This window comes from Myotis davidii, unplaced genomic scaffold, assembly GCF_000327345.1.
Source record: "Myotis davidii unplaced genomic scaffold, ASM32734v1 scaffold79, whole genome shotgun sequence".
Lineage (NCBI taxonomy): Eukaryota > Metazoa > Chordata > Mammalia > Chiroptera > Vespertilionidae > Myotis > Myotis davidii.
The window spans coordinates 4741401-4748371 of NW_006294339.1; the positions used below are offsets into that span (position 1 = coordinate 4741401).

The 6971-nt window shown below is 41.2% G+C and overlaps 1 protein-coding gene across 2 annotated transcripts in view; it reads right to left on the reverse strand.

Annotated features, from left to right (window-relative positions):
• LOC102775156 (chromosome unknown open reading frame, human C1orf168) overlaps positions 1–6971 on the reverse strand; it is a 111194-nt gene that overhangs the window by 58848 nt on the left and 45375 nt on the right. The window lies entirely within an intron of this gene.

Genomic DNA, 6971 nt, shown 5'->3' on the forward strand with positions numbered 1-6971 from the left:
GCCTCTAATATTTTAAATATGTGTGAATAGAAAACAATAAACTCTAAGGTATTATAATTTCTCCCCTTACTCTTTGTCTCCCCTTCCCCTGCATGAAACAATCAAGAGAAATTTTCTTAAAATATAGACTATCCCATGTATCTCATGCTCCAGGGGTCTAACAATCTCATTGGGTTTATGGTAAATTAACTTTATTAATAAGAAACAATTTGTGGAAAAATTGAAAGAAGACGTTTAATTAATTTCTTGCACTATTTTTTCAGAAATGAAAAAATACCTGACTTCAGATAATCAGAATTTCACTCAACTGTAAAAAAAAAAAAATAGCATCTTCAGACCCACTGTCTTAGCAGAAAGGCAGAGTTAGGGTTAATGTGAAGGGAGAAAAAAGATACTATAGATACATTTAAACCACCCTTTTTCTCCCTGACAATGTCTTTTATCTTTTTTCTGGTCCATTAAAACCAGATCTGAGATCTGCCTTGATTTAACACAGTGTGGGTCTATAGAAAGAACTTGGATTGCAGGGAAGAAATAACTCAAATTAAATATATCTCTGCCACAATTTCTTTGTTTCCACATTTGTTAAGTCTATAGTCTGTCTCCTAGAACTGTAGACATCATTGGGAGGCAGCATAGAATTACAGACAGAGTTGGTTCTTGGGGTCAGTCCAGCTCTTCTACTTTCTAATGATAAAATATTGGGTACATCACTTAATCTTTAGTTTCCTACTCTACAAAACAACAATTATAAAATCTGCTTTAAAAGTAGGCTATCGATATTGAATGAAATAGTTGCCCTCTTCACATAGACCTTCTACAAAAGCATGATAGTAATATTATTATGCTGGAGGACAGAAATTATAGTGTTCTTTAAAAAAAGGTTTGGGGTTTGCATTTTGGAAAGTGCTTTTCATTACTGGCATAGTATCAGGATTCTATCTTTTCTGATTTTCTTATAGGAAGCCTCTGGTAATTTAAGTACTGGATAATAAAACATTAGTGTTTCTTGAAGATCTTGTCAACATTATCTGTGTTCAAGAAGAAACAACAGCTCTGTAAATGTGATGCGAGCATTAAAGATGATTTACACAAGTAGATGCTTTCCTATTGTCTTGGACCCTTAGAGATCGATCTGTAAAACAAGTTTGCTTTCTCTGGCTGAAGCATGGGCCCATGACCTCCTCTCATTCTTTTTTTCTTTTTTTTAAATATATTTTATTGATTTTTTTACAGAGAGGAAGGGAGAGAGATAGAGAGTTAGAAACATCGATGAGAGAGAAACATCGATCAACTGCCTCCTGCACACCTCCTACTAGGGATGTGCCCTCAACCAAGGTACATGCCCTTGGCCGGAATCGAACCTGGGACCTTTCAGTCCACAGGCCGATGCTCTATCCACTGAGCCAAACCAGTTAGGGCACCTCCTCTCATTCTTGTTTGCACTTGCTATGTCTACCCTAGGGACACAGCCCTCCTTTGGAGAATAATTTGCCAACCTCTGTTTTGGGCTGTTTACTCTGGAGAAGTGGTACACACAGCTCATCCAAACATCTGTTCATTTGGTCGAAGAGTGAAATTACCCATCCCAGTAGCAGCTACTGTTTGTTGAGGGTTTACCATATGTTAGGCACTGTACTTAGATTCATCATATCCATCCCGGTGTGGTCTTAAGCAGTCATTCAGATTCTTGGGGCCTTAATTTCTTCATAGGGTCACTGTAGGAATAACTGAGTTAACATATGGGAGACACCCAGCAGGTACATTTCCTTTCTCACCTTCCTCTGGATCACTTTGCATGAGACTGCATCAAAAAGTTTCACTGAAAAACCGTTCTGGAAAATCAAAAGAGCTTACACTAAGTAGGAAGATTGGGACTTGAGCAGCAAAGCCTGCTATAGCTGCACTTCTGTGTTTATTTCATTAGGGGGTAGATCTAAGTAGAAAACCCACCTTCTTCCACTTCTTATGTCAATGGTCACTTTGGAGGCAAAGAGACCAGGAGTAGCTTAGCTAGGAGTTGCTCTGTGTGGTATTCTACAGGTTCTCGGTGACAAGGAAATATGTGGCCATGTGATTTCTCAATGTCCCAAAGTCCCAAACTGGGCAAATCCCCATTTCCAATAAATAATTCTTACAAGACTACTCTCCTCCCTGGCCTTCACCCTAAGAAACCTTTCTCCTGAATTAAATGATGATTAAACTTTAAAAAATTACAACCATGCTACCTAAAATGAACCTGAAAATGTATTTGTACTATGTTCACAAAAATACACAAAATAATTCCAAGGACGTGTTTCTCTCAAGAGCTAATAAAGCTTCCATCCTCTACATTTTAGATGCTTGATAAAGATGAAGAATCAATGAAGCAGTCCAGTAGAAGGATGGTGAGGGGACACATGCTTTGGAAAGTTAGATGTGAGGCTGAGTCTCAACTTCACCTGTGACCTTGGGTGGGTAATTGAGCCCAAATCTCTTCTTCCTGGACATATATTATGCTGTGTTTGCTGACATAAGGTATATGTTACCACTACCACCACTACCACTCTGCCTACCATCCCACACTTCCACCACTTGAACTTGAACTTCTACCACCTCTACCACTAGCTCTGCTACTTTCTCAAATTTTATAGAACACACACACATATCTATGCTCGTTCATAGATATTCTTATATATGATATACATTCACACAAAATACACATATATGTCTATGATAAATATATATCAGATACATATGAATATATGCATTTGTATATAGATATACAAATATGTATGTGTGTCTTTATACGGGTGTGTATAAGCCCAACCCTACCACCATGTTTCATAACATACTATTTCTACTATGACTTCTATAACAACAAACAAACAAACAAGAAAAAACAATGCTGCCAATGTCATCCAATTCTGGGCACTAAAGTGTTTTTTCTAAAATTCATAAATTTATAACCTAATTCTTTTAATAAAGGGCCACAAAACTAGAATGACTGTAAAGGTTAATTTTATGTGTCAATTTGACTGGCCACAGGCGTTCAGGTTAAACGTTATTTCTGGGTGTGTCTGGGAGGGTGTTTGGATGAGGTCAGCATTTGAACCAGTGGTCCGCCTGAACAGAGCACTCTGTGGTTGGGTGTTTTAAAATGAAGGAGTGGACCTAAGTAAGGGACACAGGCTTTGTTTATTGAAAGTGCCCAATAAACAGAACCTTTCAGGGATTTTTAAAAAAGGAATAATGCTTGAAAACATGAAAGAAGAGAAAAACCCTAAGTAAATCCACTGCTCCTACCTTGTGAAAGGCAGGCCAAACAGCAACCTTGCTGTGTCCCTGAAATCCAATTAAAAGGGGATAAGTCATTCTCCACTGGCCTGGCTCAGTGGTTGAGTGTAATAAATGTCAATTGACGTGGCTTACGCTGATACCACCTGGATGTTCTGGGTCTCAAACGTCATAAGGCACATGCTTAAAAACATTCCCTCTCTTCACTCTTGCCCCATAGCAATTCAGTTGAGCACACTGGGATCTTGGGGCCCAAGGAGCCACTCGTACAAGGAGCCACTCAAGAAAGAGCGCTGTAGTGGCGAACAACTTAGAAACTAGCCTTTAGAGATTCTATCTTACATGCACAAAGGTCCTGCTTTTGCTTAGTTAAGCAGAACAATCCCAAACAGCTTTCAGGAAGGTGGTGTCTGGTACTGAGCTCTAGTGATGTGCCAAGCACTCCACAAGTGTTCATATCAACAATGACACAAACAGCAAATCTTCTAGTTTTCCTAGATTCCTCTTCCTCTCCCATCTCATTCCCATAGCTGATCCAGCAGTTGCTGGCTTTCACCCCTAAACATAACTTGAATCCATTGATTTATCTCCATTTCTTTTTTAAATTAATTAACATTGATTTTTATAGGGAGAGGAAGTAAGAGGGAGAGGGAGAAAGGGAGAAAGAGAAACACACATTGATTGGTTGTTCCACTTATTTATGAATTCAGTGGTTGATCCTTGTACGTCCCCTGACTAGAGATTGAACCCACAACCTTGATGTATTAGAACGCTTATCTAACCAATTGAGCTACCCAGCCAGGGCTCTTTATCTTCATTTCTACTATCTTGTGCTTGCCAACTTATTTTACCTCTCTGTGACTCAGTTTCCTCATCTGTAAAATGGATGGTTTCATCCACTTTTTAGATTGTCATATATGGGCTCATATATGTACTCAGAACAGACGCTGTCTAAGGGTTGATTGCTATTTTTGATGTTATAATCACTGATTTATTATTGTTGCAGTGGTTTCCTAGGCTGTCTTCCTCTTCTCCCATTTCCCCACTAAATTTATTTATATGGAACCCAGAGTATCTGTTACAAACTAAATGTCAGCACACGTCACTGCCTAGCTTGTCATTCTCCATGGCTTCCCAATGCATTTAGAGAGAAATCAGTATTCATTCCAGGCTCACAAGGGTTGCCCACATCATCCCCAGTGCTATGTTTAACTACATTCTCTCCTTTCTGGCTCTGTAGAGAAGGTGGGGGGGAGGAGTTCTTCCTTAAGGGTCTGCACCAGTGGTGCCCTTTCCTGGAATATGCTTCTAGACTAGACCTTCCATGACTGGGGCCCCTGAATTCAGGTCTCAACCCTAATGTCACCACCTCTGAGAGGCCTTCCTTGACCATTCTACACTTCCTTTACTTTGCTCTCAATCCCCAGTTACTACCTTAATACCTAAAAAAAATTTTCTTTACAGCACTTACTACTAGTCAAATGAGAACAAATGTGTTTTGTTGGGCCACAATGCCGTCATTCTGCTAGCATCACTATTCTGCTTGGATGCCTCAGGTAAGGCAGCTGTCCCCCTCCACAGCCTCTGCTCTCCTGCCTCTCACACAGGACCTAGATTGTCACAGGAGCCGCAGCCCCAGGCACGTTTGTATCTCCCACTCAGAATGGGCTACACACCAAAACACAAATACTAGTACAAACGCACATTCCAAAGTATTGGCTTGGGAGAGGTCATCCAGGAGATTCATAATAGGCTTATAGTATTTTAAAAAGGCTGCCATCAAAACAAAAACACAAAATTAAAATGTTGAGGAGAGAAAATGGTGGATTCCTGAGATCCACCCACAGCCCCACATCTGAGAAACACTGTCCTGTGTGAATCTTTTCTGCTCAGGAAATAAATAGCCTCTCCCTTTCTTAGTGTCTAGCTGAAATTCCCTGAGTCAGGACTGTCTTCTGACTTCCTACTGGGAGAAAAGCTGTATTTATAGCGAATGAATGAAATACTAGCCAGCTCTGCTAAGTACTGACAGAGATCCTGCTGACTGCTGCCCTGGGACTCCCTTGCTTTGCTCACACTAATAGGGGCTGTTGTCCTAGAGGGTGCCAGCCAGCTTGGTTCCCATGAAAAAGTGATGGCAAAGAATAATCTCCAAAAAGTCATTTCACTGTTGTGAGCTAATGAGATATTAATATTCCAGAGGCAACCAGAGATGGAGAGGCCCAGGGTGGAACAAACAGACTCATCGGGGCTTTAGACATTTTATCTCATCTAGTCCTCATGGCCATCAGTGAAGTAAGTATTATTGTGTCCACTTTACAGATGTGTATGTTAAAGCTCTGAGCTGGTAAGTGACTGGTCTCAGGTACAGGGAAGGAGTCTGAATCTGTGCTACTCTGACTCCAGACCTGTATTTTTCCATTACGCTATGCGACTTCTCATATTTGATAATATGAAGAAGCTCAGAAATGAAAATGTTTACTGTGAATGCACTGAGTTCCTAACAAGATGATCAATATATATATGTGTGTGTGTGTGTGTGTGTATACATATATATATAGTCTATTAAAATACAGCTAAAACACAAAGACACCTGTTTTGTGAATAATGGTTGAAAAAAATTGAAATTTAATCAAAGAAAAATGTAGTCCTTAGACGTTTTAAGAACTGTTATGTAAAGACAGTGTCTACTGTACCAATGAGTAGATCTTGGCCAAGTGGTTTGAGTCTGAGGTAGGAAGGTTATCCCCCACCCCCCCCAGTTCAACTTGAAGGACTTTTGAGTAAACAGAAGTGCATGGGTAGAGTCCCTCTAGATGGTCTGCAGGGACTGGGAAACCCGCAGTCCAATGCTGCCTGCAGCTCCTACCTGCTGGTCCTGCTCATCCTGGCCCCTCTGCGCCTGCTGCAAGTTTGTACCCAATCAGTCGAGATAGGGAGAGGCTCGAGTACCCTCCCAAGGGGAGTGGCCTGATGTATGGGGCTGAAACCAGCTCTCTGACATCCCGAGGGATCCCAGATTGCGAGAGGGCACAGGCCAGGCTGAGGAACCCAACTGGTGCATGATTGACCAGGGAGGGACTATGGGAGGGCTCACTCAGTCCCTACCGGCTGGATACCAGCAGCAAACTAACCTACTGGTCAGAGCATCCGCCCCCTGGTGGTCAGTGAACATCATAGCAAGCGGTTGAGCAGCCTTAACATATCATTAGCATATTACGCTTTGGTTGTTCTGCCGTTAGGTCTATTTGCATATTACCCTTTTATTATATAGGATGGCTCATATAATAATTGAGATGCAATGAATCTCATTTCAGATGAGGGTAGGTTCAGTTCTAAAGTCAATACGAAAGAGCAGCACAAATTGCCTTTGTAAATCCCTTACGAAGAAGGTGTCACAGACTATGTTTCCCAGTACTTGCCCATCACAGCCAGTTTGTGCCCAGGGTTGAAATGGATTGATTCTTTTTAAAAAAATTTTTAAAATATATTTTATTGATTTTTTACAGAGAGGAGGGGAGAGGGATAGAGTTAGAAACATCGATGAGAGAGAAACATCCATCAGCTGCCTCCTGCACACCCCCTACTAGGGATGTGCCCACAACCAAGGTACATGCCCCTGACTGGAATTGAACCCGGGACCCTTGAGTCCGCAGGCCAACACTCTATCCACTGAGCCAAGCCGGTCAGGGCTT